This window comes from Hypanus sabinus, chromosome 9 (assembly GCF_030144855.1).
Source record: "Hypanus sabinus isolate sHypSab1 chromosome 9, sHypSab1.hap1, whole genome shotgun sequence".
In the NCBI taxonomy this organism is placed as follows: domain Eukaryota; kingdom Metazoa; phylum Chordata; class Chondrichthyes; order Myliobatiformes; family Dasyatidae; genus Hypanus; species Hypanus sabinus.
Window position 1 is genome coordinate 66,369,935 of NC_082714.1, and position 20,527 is coordinate 66,390,461.

Here is a 20,527-nt window from a genome sequence, read left to right on the forward strand (position 1 = left end):
GGAACCTGACCTGCGTATCCAAAGACCTGCAGAACTGTAAGTTTGTGTTTGTACGAAGGGGCGGGCATCGGCCACCGCTGCAGCGGCCATACGAGGGGCCGTTTATGGTGCTCCGGAACAACGGGTCCACGTTCGTGCTGGACGTTGGGGGGAAAGAGGAGGTTTTCACGGTGGACCGCCTCAAACCGGCCCATGTGGACCTGGCGCAACTGGCCGAGTTTCCGGCACCTCGGCGCAGAGGCCGACCTCCCAAGCAGGTTCTGGCCCAGACTGTGGACATTGGGGGGGTGTATCGCCGGTTCTGGGGGGGGGTTATGTGGCGACCCATTTCCTGGCACATCCGAACCGACTCACAATTAGATAGCCTACGGGGGTTTGCGAGCACAGAGCTTTGGAGCCTCTGCGCCATGGGGGGTAGGTTGAGGGAGGCTTAAAAGTGAGGCTGAGGATTTCGAATAAAGTTTTTCCTTCGACTGCAGTTACCGACTCCGTGTCGTAATTTTAGCGCTGCGTGTAGCACACCACTACAACCTCATTATTTTCGCTCTCTTTCTGCACTATTTATTTATTTTTAATCTATATTTCTTATTGTAATTTATAAGTTTTTTTAATATATTGGACTGTAGTGCTGCCTCAAAACAACAAATTTCTCAACATATGCCAGTGATATTAAGCTGATTCTGATACTGAATAAGGATTCAGCCATTTACAACAGAGGTGAGATAATATTTTTTCACTCAGTGGATTAGAATTCTTTTGAATTCTCTTTGTCAGAAGGCATCAGAAAGTCTTTGAATACTTCTAAAACAGAGTTAGATTGATAAGCTGGGGTAAAAGGTTTTCATGGGTGGACAGGAATGTGAGTTTGAGGTTGAAGTTAATTCAGCTATCATTTTCTTAAAAGCTAGAGTAGCATTAGGGGCTTTTTCTCAAAATTTGTATGTTTGACAGTAGATTGTTAAATCTGTAGTACAACACTTTTGTCTCATCAGTTTGGTTTTGTTTTAAGGTTACACTGTTGAACAATTTCAATTCCTGAACTTTAAAATACTGTCAATGTAAACGCACAAAAATTCATATGTTCAATTTGACACAAAATTTGTTGAATTAGTATTTCTAAATCTTGAAGGACACCACAAAACTATAGGCATACCCCAAGAATACTTTTATCCTTTACCGCACTTACAAGTTTTATTTAATTTATTCTCTACTTACAGCCCATCAGACGTAATCCTTCACACATCAGAAACTGCCAGCCATTAGAACACATAGCGGGACAGCTCAGGAACAGGTCCATCAGCCCACAATGTTATGCCAAACTAATTAAATGCCTGACTAAACTAATGGCTTCTGCCTGCACATACCTCATATCTCTCCACTCTCTGTATATTTATGTGCCCATCGAAGAGCCTCTTAAACACCACTATTGAATTTGCCTCCACTACTACCTCTGGCAGTACATTTCAGATACCACTCTTTGTGTAAAAAGAACTTCCTGCCATCTTCTTTGAACTCAATCCCTCTCACCTTAAATGAATCTGCTAAATTTGGATACACAAATGACTGGGTCGTAGCCTTCCAATTGAACAATGTCAAATCCACTGAAAAAGAACCTTACCTAAGATTTTAACTCCCTATCCAACTACTTCTCAAAGTGATACCTAAATATGAATGTCAACAAAATAGTAACTTCTAAATTTCATCTGGACAATCGATGAACCAAACTTAAACTTAATATCAAACTAAATGACAAACAGCTATCCAATGATCCATACTCAGGAGTCACACTAGATGGAACTCTCTCATACAAGATCCGCCAAAATGTTGCAAAGAAACAAAAATCCAGAATGGCCATTTCAGGAAGATAGAAGGAACCAAATGGGTGCTAACCATTTTGTCCTACGAACATCTAGCCTCTACGTTTCTCAGTCACCTGGGAGAGAAAGAGCTTACACAAATATCATTAATACACAGCTCCATACTTTTATGAGAATTATTTCAGGAGCCCTAAAATCCACACTTGTCCTTGGCTCCCAACAATGAGAAGAATAGCACCCACAGAGATCCACAGAAGAGCAGCTTCAGCAAAATTCTACAAGTGTATCTAAAATATGCCCAACAACATTTCAGTTCAGTACACCAATGGGGCGCACGACAACCCCCAGCTAGCCCCTGTGGTGCCCCAACCCAGGACGTCCCCCCCACCCCCAGTCCAAACATGCCCTCTCACCAAGATCCGAGATGGCTTTGCTGTGGTCCATCGATATGGCCATAAGCTGGAATAGTGCCTTGACAAAAACCAATCAGAAGTAGAAAAAGTATAGAACAGGAAGATGGAAAAGTGAATCACTTTCCTCATCTCAGGAAGCACTCTCAATGACGACATACATAAACAAAAAATCTACAACTATCTCCACTGTGCCACAGGTGTTTCTAACCAAATGAGGAAATGAGTTTTGAATACTTCAATTTGGTACAAATTAGTTAGTAGCAGTGATGCCTGTCTTTCTGCATGCTTTGGTGACATACACAATCTACTGCAAGCACTCAAAGCACTTCAGATTCAGATTATTGTCATTTAAAAACCACAAATGCAATGCAGTTAAAAAATGAGACAACGTTCCTCCAGAATGATATCAACAAAGCACATGACAAAAGCAGACCACACCAGAAAATCCACTTAACGTTTGGCAATCCCCAATCCAGAGTCCAGAGTGTCTGCTGCATATTAATATCATGCTACCATCTTAGCGCATTCCCCGGAAAGGAGCTCCAATCCCACCAGACAAAACAAGACCAAAAACTAAAGCTACAAGACCTGCACAAAACCACAGAGTTACAACATATAGTTACGACAGTGCAAACAGTAGCATAATTGATAAACAAAAAACAGACCACGGGCATCATAAAAATAGTCCAAAGATGTTAAAAGACCATAAGTTCAAAAGAAACCACCACACAATTTCCACAAGTCCTCAGGGTCCCAATTGACTCGTCATCCCACGCCAGCGGCAGAAGGGAGTACCCCCGCTATGGACTTCCACGGTGCCACCCGACTCAACTTCGCAGACGCAGCACACAATGAAAGCTCTGTCAAACCCAGCCTCGCAGACACAGCACACACTGAAAGCGACCTGACCGCAGTCTCTGACCATCCCCTCTGGCACAGTTTCTCCAAGCACCATCTTCTGCCCATTAAGACGCCCCCGCCAATGGCCACCAGCAACGTGACCCCGAGGACTGGGGGCCTGTTCTTCTCAGTAGAGACCCAGACCTCACAGCAGCAGCAGCAACAACAAAGAACGTCTTCCTGGAGATTTCCAGATGTTCCTCCGTGCTCCCACATCTGTTTTTCATCTGATTATGATTGCACACGGCACCCCGCTTCACAAATAACAGATAATCAGCTCCGGAGTGTCCGCTGCAAGCTGCATCGTGCTGCCATCTTGGAATTGGAAGATTCCACTTGTCTCCCATACTGTCTCTCCAAGACCTTCCAAATCTTTTAGAAGCACAGCTGAGCCCACATCAGTGTCCTCTCCCACTCAAAGTATCAATGCTCTGATCATAATGATGTGGATCATCCTTCAAATGGCTGTCACAAAACTCATAAAGCAAAATGTTCCACTGAGCTCATGCAAGACATTTCTAGAAGATTAAGGTACACAGCATGGTTTTCCCCCTCTTGAAAAAAAATGCAACATCCCCTTCTGTACCATATGAAGCCCTATTCCATGCCTACTCAGAATGCAGAAAAATCCTCCAAAGTCTGACACAATCTTAAAATTCCACAATAAGAGCAAGAACATGTGGGCAACATCCCAAACCACACCCATTACCCAGCAAGCACCGCCTGTGGCAGTCCATTATCATGGACAGGACTCATCAGAGCTTAGAACATGAAGTGGAAGCAAGTCATCCTTTACTGCAAAGCACTCAGAATCACAATCGGGTTTAATATCACTGTCATATATCATGAAATTTGTTGTTTTACAGCAACAGTATATTGCATTGCATAATAATAAAAAACTATAAAGTACAATAAGAAATATATCTATAATTAAGTAGTGCAAAAAGAGAGCAAAAATAGTGAGATAGTGTTCATGGGTTCATTGGTTCATTGTCCGTTCAGAAATCTGATGGCAGAGGTGAAGAAACTGTCTCTAAAAAGTTAAGTATATGGCTTCAAGATCCTATGTCCTCCTTGATGGTAGCAATCAGAAGAGAGTATGTCCTGGGTGATTGGAGTCCTTAATGATGGACGCCTTGAGGCATCATCTTTTGAAAGTGTTCTCGATGCTACTATGATACAGCTTGCTGAGATTACAACTTACTACAGCAATTCTGATCCTATGCAGCAGCTCCTCCACACAAACAGTGATCTAACCAGTTAGAGTGCTCTCCATAGTTCATCTGTAGAAATTTGCAGGAGTTTTTGGTGACATACCAAGTCTCCTAAACTCCTAATGCAATACAGCCACTATCATGCCTTCTTTGTCATTGATACCCAGGAATTTGAAACTGCTCACTCTTTCCACTACTGGTGTGTGTTCCCTCAACTTCCCTTTCCTGAAGTCCACAAACTAAGGAAAGTTACTGTTGCGATACCAGTCAGATAGCTGTCTCCTCAAGGTGGTGCCAACAAGCAGCAACTTTGTATGCAGCTCTGATGGGAATGAACAAATATTTCCATTCAGGAGTACTACAGCTGAAATCCATAGTCACTGGGTATTTCAGTAAGCAGCATCATTTTAAGACTTTTAAGAAGTCTGTCGATACTCAAATCTAGTGATATTGGCAGATCTTGGACTGTAGACTTGGGTCATGATTGCAGCTAAGAGAACAGAAGTATGGAAGATGAGATGGTCTACAGATGTGATTGAAACGCAGAGGCCTTAGATCACCACTCCCGACTATCCTGCTGGTGAATGTGCAGTCTCTAGAAAATAAAATTGAATACCTCAGAGCAAGATTGCATTTCCAGAGGGACATGTGTACTTTGCTTCACAGAAGCATGGCTCACACCTGCCATTTTGAATGCAGCGCTGCAGCCAATCGCTTCACCATTCTCCACAAAGTCAGGACAGTTCATTCTTTTAAAGGGAGGAGGTAGAGTATTCTTTATAATTAACTCTCATAATGCAGACGTGGCAGTTCTGTCTCAGTCCTGCTTACTTGACCTGGAACATCTGGCGGTCAAATGTCATCCATTTTAACTACATAGGGAGTTTTGCACCATCATCCCAGTAGCGGTGTACATTCCACCACAAGCCAATGTCAGGCACTGCTGAGATGAAAACTACAGCAATGACCACTTGAAAAAATAAATTATCTTTAAAGTGTTTTAAGATGTATTGTTGTACAAATCTCCATATCAAAGGAATTAAGTGAAATGAACAGTGATGTCTTGAAATAAATCCACATAACAAAAGTGTCGGCAGACTTAAAACATATTAAGGTGGATAAATTCCCAAAGGTCTGACCAAGTGGATGCTAGGTAAAAGTCAAAGTAAATTAATTATTAAAGTATGTATACAGTACTGTGCAAAAGTCTTCAGCTCATATATTTAACTAGGGTGCCTAGGACCTTTGCACTGTATTTGGCAAAGTGAGCAGAGAGCAAGTTTCTAAATCTGATAAGAACAAAGGATGTTCAGAAGATGAAGGCAAATCCGTGAATATTTTTGCATTGACTTCAGTAAGGCCTCTGACAAAGTACCACATGCTAGGCTAGGTTGGAAGAACAATTCAAATGGGATTCTAGGGTGAGCTAGACAACTGGATAGAAAGGGTTGCAGTTGGAAGTCTTTTTTTCAGATTGGAGGCTTGTGACCAGCGGTGTATTGCAGGAATTAGCACTGAGTTCATTGTTGTTTGTCAGCTATTTGAATGAGAATGCCATTCTAGTGGCTAGTAAGTTGGTAGATGACACCAAAATCGCTGGCACAGTGGATAGCGAAGAGGGTTACCCAAGTGAGCTATCTAAGATTATAATGGGATCTAGATCATCTGAAGCAGTGGGCCAGAGAATGACAGATTAAATTTAACTCAGACAAGTGCAAGATGTTGCACTTTACTAAGTTAAACTAGGGCAGGATATACTGAGTAAATGGTGTGATCTGCAAGAGTGCTGTACAACTGTATACCTCTAGGAGTAGAAGCATACAATTTCATAAAAGTGGACAGACAGGTACACAATATAGTGAAGAAGGCATTTGCTACACTTACATTATAAACAGGAGTTGGGACATCATGTTATAATTGTACAAGTCATTGGCGAGACCACACTTAGAATATTGTGTGCAGTTCTGATCAAGTCATCAGAGAGTGCAGAAAACATTCAGAGGGATAAAAGAACTGGTATAAGAAGAACAACACACACAAGTGCTGGAGAAATTATTAAAACAAGCTGGCTGGGCTATGACTTTTTTCCCTGGAGCATAAATTTCCCTCGAAGACTATCTTGAAAGAACTGAGGAGTATTGGCATTTACCCCACAAAGCACTTCTTACAACGGGGTTTCACTTTAAATGGCATTCAGTGGGCATCTTCCTTTGTGTCCTTTTCTGCAGCTCCCACCAAAAGACCCAAACCAGATGACTGTCCTTCAGAAATCTGATCCTGTCTCAACCCTCTCCAATGTTCCATAGTATCCCACTGGGCAGAAATTTACAACATGTACCAAGACAACCCTGATTGCCTGACATAACATTCCTAAGTTGGACAACATGGCTCCTTGTCTTTAAACGAAGCCAAAACACTCAAAATAGAAGGGCACACAGCTTGTGCAGAAAACTGCTAAAATAAAAATACCTGGGACTCTACACAGTACAGCATTGTTGTAGAAATCTTAACCGGGGCATTATATATATAAAAAAACATGAACAAGAGATAACTTAAATAGTCACATTTTTTTTTAAGGGAGGAAAGCCTAAAATCATGAGGGCACGTTTTTGGTGAGATGGAAAACATTTAAAAGGGACTTGAGGGCAACTTTTCCATCAGAGAGGGTGCTGAATATATGGAATGATTTGCCAGAAGAATAGGAAAGATTTAGGGCAGGGATTCCTAACCTTTAAAATGGGGTCTATGGAACCCTGGTTGGGAACTCCCGGTTTAAAGGGATATGGGCCAACACAGTCAATTGGGACCAGTTCAGGTAGCAAAATATATCAGTGTAGACAAGATGGGCCAAAGGGAATGTTTTCATACTGTTTAACTCGATGATTCTACATTTCTTTATCTTATCACTATTATATTGGAATATAAATTTCTCCACTAGTTTCTGCTGTCATTCTACTTTCTCAAGTCCTATCAATTCATATCAGGTACACACTCACACACACACATATATATATCTGTGCGTAGACCCACACACTTGTATATGCACTATGAACATGCATGCATGAATGATACAGACAGATGTTCTAGTGACACAGGCAATGACAAACGGAATAATAATCCAATTTTTGAAACAGTACAAGCTATTTTTCCTCTCAAATGATGAATTCCTGCAGCATTCCCTGATCTTTTTACCCATAATCCCTCCCCTCCATGTTATCTGATAAGGTTATTTCTTACAGACTCAACTAATTTTGGTGTAAGGCTGACTAAGCAAAAAAAAATACTCTACTCACACATAAATTTTAAAAATAATGGACTCGCAACCCAGATTGAACAACTGAGCATCTAACAGAATTGACTAGTTATGCATGAAGACCTCTTACACAGAGCTTAGAAATCCACTCTACTCCCAGTTAAGTTCAAGTTCAAGTTTAATTGACATTCAATCATACACAAATACCTGTGAATACAGCCAAATGAAACAGCACTACTCGGGGCCCAAAGTGGAAAACACAGTATCAACGGTCATTCACAGCACAAGGCAGACATAACAAGAAAAAGGCAGCAGTAAAATCCAGCCACATAAAAAATATATAGTCCAAGTCCCTGAATCCATGAATGTTACAGCAGTCTGCAGTCAAACACATCATGACTCCTGCAAAACAAACACTAGAAGGCATCATTGATTCCAGCACGGATGCCACACCACACCACTATGGTGGTACACACCGACTCCAATGGCTCTCTCCTGGGCAGCTGCAAACAGGTGACATCACAGTTTGAGGCCTAGTCCTCCCAAGACTGAGGCCACACAGCTTCCCTACCATCCACACCTGGCATTTGTAAATAAAACAATGAATTGGACTCGCGGTATTCCACATTACAATGTCCAACAGAGTCTTGAAGTCAGAAGAAAAGTGACTATGACGATCATTTGATTAAACACCTTTGTGCATTGCCTCTGTCACAGGTAGCAGCACAGTCTGCATTGTCCAGCTCCTCCAGTTCTCCACCAGTATTTCAAGTTCTTAATGTCCAATAGGGTCTTGCAATCATAAAAAATACACTTACAAAACGACAATAACACCATTGGTTGGCCCCGTAGAAGTCACTGCAACCGAGCACATCAACATCTCACCAGAATTAAATGTACTAGATTCAGCATTCCCACCTAATTTTAGTTGGTGTTTTTAATAGAGTATTTTGTTGTCTTTCTGACCTTCTTCCCAATTCAATATACTCTTTGATTATACAAAAGCTCCAAGGATGCTGCAGGGAAGGTTAATAAAGCATTCATAACCAGCACAGCAATTCTAGTCTTGTGAAATGCTCTCCAGTTCTACACTGACAACAGAAGATGGATAGCTAAAACTGAATGCCTTGTAGGCCACCAGCACATAGTCCAGTCAAGAATTCCAACACCCACCTATGATTTTTACTTGTGTACAGTAATTTTGGAATACTGCTAGAATCATCAAAAATTTTTTTGAATATCGTCATCAAGAAAATAAACTTACAGATTTTCTGTGTTTTGTGATATAATTGAAATAGAGACAAAAAATTAAACAGATATGAGACAAATCTTTCATTGCTAATTACGGTAAACCACTTCAAGCCAGTTTCCAGTTAGCCTTTCATCTGCAGTATATCACAAATTTCCAAGGTGCTGAGTACCAGGGGAATTTCGAGGCCACTTGTAAATCTCCAAAATGCAAAATTCATTACACCTTACCAACTGTTTAGAACTTTGAATTTGATTAGTACTAAATGATAACATGGTTTATGATTGGCCAACTATCTTAATATATACTTGGGCCATCTAAAATGCAGTATTTAATCGACTATTTATTTGATAAAGTGTAAGATTTGATTTTGTTTGGGATGGCTCTAAATTACACACCTCAAAAACAAAGCAATACAAAGATATTAGATCAAACTTTTTGACCACCAAAAATAAAACAAATACAAATTAAATTATAAATTCAATATAAATTATATGGAATATCAAGTTTTAAATTACAGCAAAACTAAAAAGCTGATTGTTGACTTCATGAAGAGGAAGGATAGCCAACGTGCGCCAGTCTAAATTGTGGAATCAGCAGTGGAGAGTCTGCAGCTTTAAATTCCTGGATGGCAAGGAAAACATCTTTGCTTTCTTAAGAGATTAAGGAGGTTCAGCTTATCACTGAACACTTAAACAAACTTCTATAGATGTACTCTTGAAAGCATCCTGAATAGTTGCATCACAGTGTGGTACAATAATTTGACTATGCAGGAACATAAAAATTGGCAAAAAAAAGTGGACTTTGCCCAAAACATTATAGGTACATCCTCCCCACCATCAGTGGTATCTATAGGAACTGCTGCCTAAAGAAGGCAATATCCATCATTAAAGACCCCATCATCCAAGCCATGTGATCATCTCACAGCTACCATCAGGCAGGAGGTACAGAAGCCTGAAGTCCTACAGCAGCAAGTTCAGGAACAGCTACTTCCTTCAACAATTCAGTTCTTGAACCAACCAGCAAAACACTAATCATCACTACAGTACTTCAATATTACAACCACCTTAATCACTTTACATAAGATGGAATTCACTTTTTTGTTGTTCTAATTCTGTTTGTTTTAAAAATTATATATAATTAATGCTTAATTTATGATATTTTTTCTGAACACTGCTTATATGATGCTATATAAATGCCATGGATGTGGCTGCAAGTTTTTCATTGATTCTGTTATAGTTATTATTTTATAGATTTGTTGAGTATGCCCACAAGAAAATTAATCTCAGAGCTGTGTATGGTGGCATATACGTAGTTTAATATTAAAATTTACTTAGAAATTTTCAAGTTTTTCATTGCCCCTGTGCATACTACATGTACTTGCACATATGACAATAAATTCAACTTTGACTCCATCTAACTCCCACTTTGACCTATCTGTGTCTCATACAGTATTATAACAAGGTCCAATGGCACCTTGAAGAATAGCACCTTAACTTCCATCTGAGCACACCACAGTCTTCTGAATGGAATACTTATTTCTACAGCAATGGATAACCACTTTCTACCCTGTATCTCAATATTTCTACTGGAAATAATTCATCTGTGACATTTGTTCATCTTTTCTCTACTAGAACAGCTGGACTTATATGTCCTAGGGTCTTACATTTCTCATGTTTATACAGTTGCTCTTTACTTTTGCTATTATAATTTTTGTTCCATATTGTTCCTAACTGCCCCCATTAGCCCACTGACCGGATGACCTCTGCAACTTCTGTTGGCAGTCAGTATACAGTACAACCCCTCGATTCTTAAACCCAACCTCACCAATAATAAAATGATTCATGATTATCTCTACTGCCAAATGAAGTAGCAAATGATATGTTTTTAACAACCAGAGAGCTGTGAATTGTTTTCATCTTAGCAATTTGGCACCAGGTAAAATGATGGTGGTAACACATGATGTTGGATAATATGTTTTGTAATCCTTGCAGACCTGGTGTACATGTTATTTTGATAGTAAACATTTAGGCCAGTTGGCATTAGCTTCACTCTGCTTATAGATTTTCTTCTTTTGTTTGTGAGTGAGCACTGGATATTCAGGGGTAATAACAGTAAATATCATATGTAGTTTAGTGCCTCCGTGATATTTATTTCTCAATTCTCTTCAAAAGATTAATGTTAATAATTTCTCAACAGGTTTTCCAAAAGGTTTTATTAATAGTCTAACAAGTGAATACACATAAATAAGCCACAGGACTCATACACTGTCCTTTAAAAGAGGTCCATAATTACTGTTAATATTGAACTTCATTAATCACTGATAATCTCTAATCAAAATTACCACGCCACACAAGATCACCTTTTTTTTAGAAAATCATTACTAATCTGGGCACATACTCTCAAAGGTGTTTGCCATCCCTGGTTTAGATTAAGGATGTCAGAAGGCTCTGGAAGAAGGTAAACATTGGCATAAACCAATTGAAGCTGATAGGTTCGCTCTGTGATATTTACAATAGATATTAAGAAAAATAGAATGTATGTTTTTTTAAACTTTGAAACACATTCATTTGAATGGAATAAATTTTAATTTGGTTTTATACTCATTCTAGTTACATGTTTTACAAATTAGGCACGACTACTTCAATACTACTCAAGTAGATCAATTTGTTAGTCTTATACATGCACTCTAGATCCAACTGCCTTAATGAACTCTGAAACACTTGATTTCACACCCTTCTGATGGTTCTGATAGTATCTTTCATTTCTGAAGTGATTACTTGTTAATACCCCTACTTGTTAATGGTCTACTAAAATTCTCATATATAAAACACTATGGTGACAATCCATTTCAGAATGGCTACATCAGCCTTCTTGACTAACATTAGTTTTAACTACTTGTACTTTCAGTTTCATATTATGCTTATTATAAATACTATTATTAACTTTGCTTGACCCACATTTGTCCAATTTGGAGATATTCACACAAAATGTAAAAGTTGGCCTTCAGCCCAAATACCTTATCTCACTTCTTTGCTATATACATTTTTTCCTTTGTTATAACATATTTATAATAAAGTTTGAAAATTAAATCTGTTATTGCCTTATTCACCTTGTGACTGGAGGTAGCACAGACTAGGTTTGTGAAGACTGTGGTAGATATCAGATATGATCACACATATGCTGTAACGCATTTTGCAGCACATTACATCCAGCACTGTAAGTAAGTTTTGACCTTCTGTACACTGAGCTTTGGCTCTCTAAAACTTCAGTCTACTTCAGAAAAGTATTTGCCTGACATAAACACAAAATTAAAGCATCAGAAGTATGGCCACATTCTTCAGCCTTTCTTGAGCCATAAACAGTGCCATTTTGCTAACAAAATAAGCTTCACAAACAGAATAAATGCAACATTTCACATTCCACTTCTTATTTTTGAAAAGTCTATTCAAGTTCTGCAAATATTTCCCAGTCTGCCAAACTTCATGACATTTTGCTTTACATTTGGCATGTTAAAGGCAATAATGGCAGCTACACAGGTAAGTACCCAGGGTCAACAAATGAAGGAATTCTGTAGCTGCTTGGAACCTTCTCAAATCATCTCCTGCAAATGTAATTAGTTGTTTTGGGACTTGAGTGACTCTAGAATAGATGTGACTGTCACCAATAAATGAAAATAATACAAATATTGCAGATGCTGGAAATCTGAAATACTAGAAGAAAATGCTGGAGATGCTCAGCAGGTCAGTAAGCATCTGTGGAATGAAAATAGTTGAAGTTTCAAGATCTGGAACTGACAAAGAATTCTGGGCTGAAATATCAACAGATGATGTCCAACCTCAGAGCTTCCACCATTGTCTATTTGTATTATAATTTTGGCCATGGTCTCCTCTAACCCTCAATTGAACTGTTTTTTATTGACCTGATAATGTTTGATAATTCTACATGCAATAAGTCAATCTACTCTCTGCAGTGTTTCGGTATCTTGCTCAAACGGTAGTCTCTTCTGGTTCAGTTACTGCACATTAATTTGACTGATGGGCACGATGACAAGAATCAGTTTGGCATTTTGGACACAATGTGGGATAGGTTTGAATGATGCAATCACACCATTCAAGGATGGGTCATAAAGGAAAGAATACTTACACTACGGATGTGAGAGAGAATTAAAATATATTTTTCTTTATTTTTTACCCTCAAAAAATGACAGAATTGTGCACAGCAAAAAAAGATGTTGGAGGAACTCAGCAGGGCAGGCAATATCTACAGTAGAAAATGAACAGTCAAATTTTCCAGTCAAGACCCTTCTTTGTACCTTTTAAGGAGCCAGTAGCCACTGGAGTGTACAAATAAAAGCATAGCATTTAACCTACTCCAAATGAAAAGCAAAACAAACAATAAATGTGCTGGAAACCATTAGTAGATCATTGAATATTTGAACAGAAGGAAACAGAGTTAATGAGCCTTGCTCAGGATATTTCATCTGCTAAAAATCGGATAAGGTGTGGAATGAACAAAATAAAGGTGGTCTGTGTCAGAGCGAAGAACTAATACATGAAGCAGTGGTGCCTACTGAAGACACACTTGGAGAAAGAAAATGAAATCCCACTAGCAATATTCAGTTTCTCTTCCCTTTTCTCTCCCACTATTTCAGATTTCACTTTGCTGAACTTCTCAGTCTAAGATTGCCTTCTATTTTCACACAAAATATTTTCTCACATTTAGCTTCACTGTGTATGCTCATCAGTGAATGATCCATAATCACAGGAACAATATCATTTACACAAGGACTGCAACAAATACATTCTCCATTAAAAACTACAGGGATATATCCAACAAATGACTTGTCTACCAGGATGGAAAGTATGACTGAAAGGTAGAGTGGATCTTAATTTGGTTAAGCTAAATCTTTGAATATGTCATTAAGATACCTCTTTGCCAAGTTTGCACATGGGTACAAAAGGAGAGGAATGCACCAAGAAGTGAAACTAAGAAAGTTAACTGGTCACTGTAAATCACCCTGAGTGCAGTGGTGAATGGTAGAATTTGGAGGGAGTCAACAAGAATATGGGTACGGTTTTAAAAAATGAGATTTTCTTAAATCAGAGGCTGACTGTCAGTGTAGACTCAGTAGGTCTGAAGCGTCTGTTTCTGTGCTATATCTCTATGAAAAGAAAGCAGAGAATGTAGATATTCTAAAGCATCAGAGAAGAACAACAAAGTGCTTGTGCAATAGAGAAAAAAAATTCTCAACCAACTTGTGAAAATTGATTTGTCTCATACATGTCTATGTTACAGACAAGTCGTGGAACAACTTTGATTTACCAACATGAAGCTTTATATAATAGAGCAGAAAGGACATCAAAGATACCCAGTAATAATCTGGTGTTCTGAATATCTTATACTTGAGATGCTACTACATAATATAAATAATTCATGTCCACATCACTCCCAGATATCAGAGCTTCAATCCTATTCTGATTTCAATAGTTTTTTAAAGTGGGGACTAGATAGTGAGCATAAGTAGCAATTATTTTTGCTACTATTATTAAAGATTCATTCTGTAATAAATCAGCACCTATCATGGATATAAAAATGGTCTAAATATTACTACTAACCTTGATTTTTTTATAATCTATCCTTAAATTAAATTATATGACTAAAAATGAGCAGTTCATGGCTTTAAAATGACAGATTAGATGACACAACAGAAAAAATAATATAAGTGTTTTGGATCTGGTATGTTTTCCTCATGATCGGTACATCAATAAATAAACTTTGGGTCTGTTTCCAGGTAGCATTTAAATTGATGCATGTGGTACCCCATCAGATTAAAGGACTCAATTAAAATTTTGAAGGAAACCAAGGGACTATATCACGGTGTTCTACCTGATATTGCACTCATTGTAGGTGCGATTTTCTATCTACAAACTTGATTCAGTTCCCACATTCCAACACTGATTACATTGCTTAAGTGTTTTATTAGATGGTATAGATGGTAAGTTCCTAAAAACTAGTAATGCAGATCCTGAAAACTTGAAATAAAACTAAAAATGATGGAAACATTTAAGAGGCCTGGCAGTGTTTGTGGAAAATGAAACACAATTAAGTTTCAAATCAATGACATTTCATTACAACATTCTTACTCAAATTCTAGATATTCCCACAAAGGGGAACATCCTCTCAACATCTATTCTGTTCAGTGAAAATCAAAAAAATCTGCAATGCTGGAAATCTGAAGTAAATCCAGAAAATGCTTTAAATACTGAGTAGGTCAGGGGGAAAGAAAATAATCCATCTTCCACATCAAAGATATTCTTAGTAGGTTCTTAGGCACATTAACTATTTTTCTTCTCTCAAAATCATTGATTCCATTAATATACTGTTATGAATGCACCGCAGCTCTGAGGGGCCGAAGGGGCGGGGGAGCCCCCTCTTTTGTGAGAATCGCAAGAGCATTATTGGATTGGCTCAGAGGACCCAGGAAATGAGAGAGACCTGGCCACTGTCTCCTGGAGACCACGTTTGTGGATTGGGGACTATGCTATGTGCAAGCCCTCGGGCAAAGTGGACTGGTTGAGAGAGGGATTGCATCATCCCAACCTGATTGACATCGGAGACCCCGTGAGGAAGTATAAAAGAGGGTCTGGGGGAACAACCCCTTTCAGATGCACCAGAAGAAATGCTAGTGATCCCGCAATAGCGGGAAGGAATTTGAAGGAAGCCACGTGCGTTCGGTTCCCTTGCCTGGGGGCTGGTGGCTGGTACCACGGAAAATGACTTGGAACTAACAACGGGGAACCCACTCCCCCGACGCAACGGATTGGCCTCATAAAAGTCCCAGGCAAGTTTAAAACCATCTCTCTTAAACCCAAAAAACTGCAGCTTGAAAGGACAGTGACTTTTATCTTTCCATCAGACAATACAATATCCCCTAGACCGGGGGTCGGCAACCCGCGGCTCCAGAGCCACATGTGGCTCTTTTACGTCTGTGCTGCGGCTCCCTGTTGCTTTGGGAAATAATTGGTCAGTATTTAATTAAAATGTATTTTATGTTAGTTTGTTAGTTTTTGAAATGTAATTCTAAATTTGAAGATTATGCTAATCTTGTACAATCTAAATAAGAATGTAAATACTCTGAATTTATCATGTCATGACCTTGTTTCCTGACCATTTCCTGACACATCCGAACCGGCTCACAATTAGCCAGCGTTCAGGCTAAGGGAGATAGCCTACGGGGGTTTGTGAGTACGTGTCTTTTGCAGCATCCGTGCCCATGGGGGGCGGGTTGAGGGAGGCTTAAAAGCAAGGCTGTTTAGTTCGAATAAAGCTATCTTTGACTGCAGTTTACTAACTGCGTGTAGCACACCGCTACAACGTGTTTTTATCGCTGGCTGTCCAGAGGGGAGGTGCTGAAACGCTTTGTCGCGTGTCTGCAAGAAGTGAAAACTTTCCTGGGCAGCAAAGGGCTCACCTTTCCTGAGCTGGAACAGCCAGAGTGGCTGGAAAAGCTACACTTCATGGTAGACATGACAGCGCACCTGATCACGCTGAACACAGCTCTTCAGGGGAAAGGACGTACAGCCCTGCACATGTTGGAGGATGTTTTGGCATTCGAGCGCAATTTGACAGTGCTTGCCAGAGATTTACAGAAAGGCACATTGTCTCACTTCCCCAATTTGAGAGAGTTCAAACAAGGTCACGACATGATAAATTCAGAGTATTTACATTCTGCAATCATCGCAATGCAAACATCGTTTGGGAAACGCTTCTGTGAGTTCAGAGAGGAAAAAAACACATTATCCTTCCCGGTCACTCCCCTAAGCATCGATCCATCCCTACTGAATACGACTGCATTGTCAGGTTTGAGTCAACCTGACCAAGTATGAAAAATATTTTAATTGCCTATTATTTTACGTATATTCATATGTTTTCATTGTTCAGTGAAATAGTCCTTTTATTTTTCAGGTTGACAGCTGGCTGACGTTATTTTTGGTTTGCTGCTGGCGGCAAATTTAAGTTTGGCGTTTTTCATAAATACAAGAAGGACTCAAATAGACGTTGAGTATTTTACTTAAAAGTAAACGTCTTTTTTTCAGAGTTCAAAATGTTTTTGTTGCCTGCAGAAATGTAATTTCGTTTTCTCTGCAGGAGTTCATCAATTTCATAAATGCAACACATTATAGTTTGTTTATACATAGCATAAAGGCAAAACAAAACGTTGTATGCAGTGTTATTTCATTTTAAATGTCAAACGGGTTTTGCGGCTCCCAGTGTTTTCTTTTCTGTGGGAAACGGGTCCAAGTGGCTCTTTCAGTGGTAAAGGTTGCTGACCCCTGCCCCAGACAAACGATAGAGCTATTGCTTAATGGATGATGATTATTATACCCGCGTTTTTTAGATTGAGTATTGACGACATATTTTATCTGAATGTCTGCATTAATCTTATTTTTGAGCCCCTTTATAAATAAAGACTTTTAAAAATAGTACCATCAGACTTCAACGGGCCTCTCTATCTTTGCTGGTAAGTGACCCAGTTACGGGGTTGGTAACAACACCCTCTCATGTCATTCATCTCTAACCCAGCATAGGCCCAAGCTGATCAACTCTTCCTCATAAGTTATCCGCTGGAATTAACATTCTAAGAAATCTAGAGAACTGAAAAAGTAGTATCAGCAAGATGTGGACTTGTGGCACAGTGAGAAAGGAAAATTAACCTGAGGAGAATGTAAAACAGAATGGGATAACAGTGAAATAACTTGTACATAAATAATTCTATTTCCAGGAGACACAAAAATCTGTACATGACTGGAAAACCTGTATGAAAGTTACTGCAAAAATTGGGAGTCTTGGAGTATGCAGAGAATATGAATATGAGCTCCCAAGTACATTCAGAAATGGGAAAGATCATGCAGCTTTTCAGGAGATTACAGGAAGCTGTAATTGTTGTTGGTTTCTCCTTGTACTAAGAGGTTCTTGAAGGATGGAGAATTTGAAGAAACCGTGTGAGATGGGCTAGCTAGGGCATTCAGAATTTTTACCAGAAGAAATCTGTGGTCTGACGATGGATGATGATGGACAACTGAAGAGGAAGCAGTCATATGTACAAACGTGGCAAAGCATCTACTAAGGCTCTTGAAACTTAGCAACCTTTTTGAGCAAATTATAATTTTTATTGCCTTAACCAGAATTAGCTAATTTCATTGTTTTAGCTTTTTGAAAGTCAAAATGACAAGGTGCTACATTTGTAATCCCTATAGAATATGGATAAATAAAGGTGTTATAAATAGTGTATGGGTGAGATGAGTGGGTATGAAAAATGGATATGGCAAGGAAATGGTTAACAGTTAGGAATTTGTGGGTCTGTCTTGTTTTGAAGGTCTATCTAAGTGTTGAGCAATTTGACCCTTGATACTAGATACAGGGACAACAATGTGATTCCAGTCTACCTGATAACATGGCCTGAAAGCAAACTAGAAGTGCTGATTTGTGTAAAAGTAATTAATCACCTTCTCTCTAAAGAATGTTTTTTTTTACAACGTTTGGTTGTAAGATTAATAGAATGCATTGTTGCTGACGAGGCAGAGGCCAATTGCTGAAGGTCACCTGATCAAGAGGTTAGGGCCGTGTAAACATCGGATTGGATGCCGCACCCCTTCCAGCTGGACTGGGAGGTGGCGATAGAGCTATAAATGTGGGCAACTTCTTTCTTAGGCAGACCACTCACCTGGGTCCCACCTTCAGGACAAGCAGCTGAACCGGCGCCAAGGACCTCCACCCCAGCCAGTCCATGGTTGATCGCCTGCCTCAGGAACCACGCAGACGTTGCTAAGTATACTTGGTGGTGTAGACTACTAGGGGTTGCTTAAGTAAGCCCTACCTATTAGTGGTGTAGGTAGTGTATAATATAAAGCATTTCTTGCAACTCTCTATTTTTCTTCTCTGTATTAACAATAAAGTGAGTCTCAGAGGAACTACCAAGTCTGGGTCCATTTTTTTTGAGCGAAACCAAAAGGTTTCATCCACTTGTTACGGTTATACTTATTTGAGTATCAGTTTTTGTGGAACAATTAAAGGCAAGTTTGAACCTTGGTAATTCATGATGACTTTGCCTCACCAAGAAAGCCAGAAGTAGAAGATGTATAGAATTTCATAATGTCCAAGTCAGATACCATTTTAATTTGAACAGGCATTCATTGTCATCAGATGAATGTCCTGGCAGATATTCCCACCAACATTTTTGTAACACCATGACTACAAATCTCCAGCAGGGATTCATTTTCACCTGCTAAAGAACAGAAATCAGCCATTAACATCTTCATTTCAAGGCTGACGGAAAAAAATAACTCATTTGTAAAAACAAACCTCTCATATCTCCTAATTACTCTGCAAGTCAAGTAAAATCTATCGGGAGAAGCAGAATTAGGTTGAATGGTGGAGCAGACTCAAACATGGCTAATTTATATCTTTTTCAATCCCATTCCCCTGCTCCTCCCCATAACCTTTGACACCCTTACTAATCAGGAATCTAACAACCTCTGCTTTAAATATACCCAGTGACTTAGCCTCCACAGACACAATGTCCTGTGGTTAAAGAAATTCCTCCATCATCTCCATCATCTCTGTTCTAAAGGGAAATCCTTGTATTCTGAGGCTGTGCCCTCTGATCCTAGACCCCTCCATTGCAGGTAACATCCTCTACATATCCACTCTATTTAGACCTTTCAATATTCAATAGCTAACTGGAAATTTTAACTCTGTTTTCTCTCACTGATGCCACCTTTCCTGTAAACCTGTTCCAAGATTTCTTTACAACCCTATCTACCTGTGATGCCACTTTTAGGGAATTTTGTATCTGTATTCCCATATCCCTCTGTTCAACTGTACTCCTGAGTGCTCTACCATTTACCTTGTATGTTCTACCTTGGTTTTTCCTTCCAAAGTACAATACCTCACACTTGTCTGTATTAAACACCATCTGCCATTTTTCAGCCCATTTTTCCAGCTGGTCCAAATCCCTCTGCAAGCTTTGAAAACTTTCCTCACTGTTCACTACACTTCCAATCTTTGTATCATCAGCAAATTTGCTGATCCAATTTACCACATTATCATCCAGATCATTGATATAGATGACAAATAACAATGGACCCAGCACTGACCCCTGTGGCACACCACTAGTCACAGGCCTCCACTCAGAGAAGCAATCCTCCACTACCACTCACTGACTTTTCCCATTGAGCCAATGTCTAATCCAATTTACTACCTCACCAAGTATACCTAGACTGAATCTTCCTAACTAACCTCCCTTGCAGGTTAAAAAGCCTGTCAAAAGCCTTACTGAAGTCCATGTAGACAACATCCACTGCCTTCCCTTCATCCACTTTCCTGGTAACCTCCTCGAAAAACTCTAATAGATTGGTTAAACATGACCTACCACGCACAAAGCCATGTTACCTCTCCCTAATAAGTCCTTGTCTATCCAAATACTTGTAGATCCTATCTCTTAGTACTCCTTCCAATAATTTACCTACTACTGACGTCAAACTTCTCAGCCTATAATTTCCTGTATTACTTTTAAAGCCTTTTTTTAAACAACGGAACAACATGAGCCATCCTCCAATCCTCTGGCACCTCACCCGTAGATACTGACATTTTAAATATATCTGCCAGGGCCCCTGCAA

The 20,527-nt window shown here is 39.3% G+C and overlaps 1 protein-coding gene across 7 annotated transcripts in view; it reads right to left on the reverse strand.

The window, feature by feature from the left end:
* The window catches only part of mad1l1 (mitotic arrest deficient 1 like 1), a 1,079,555-nt gene that overhangs the window by 599,242 nt on the left and 459,786 nt on the right, over positions 1–20,527 (reverse strand). The window lies entirely within an intron of this gene.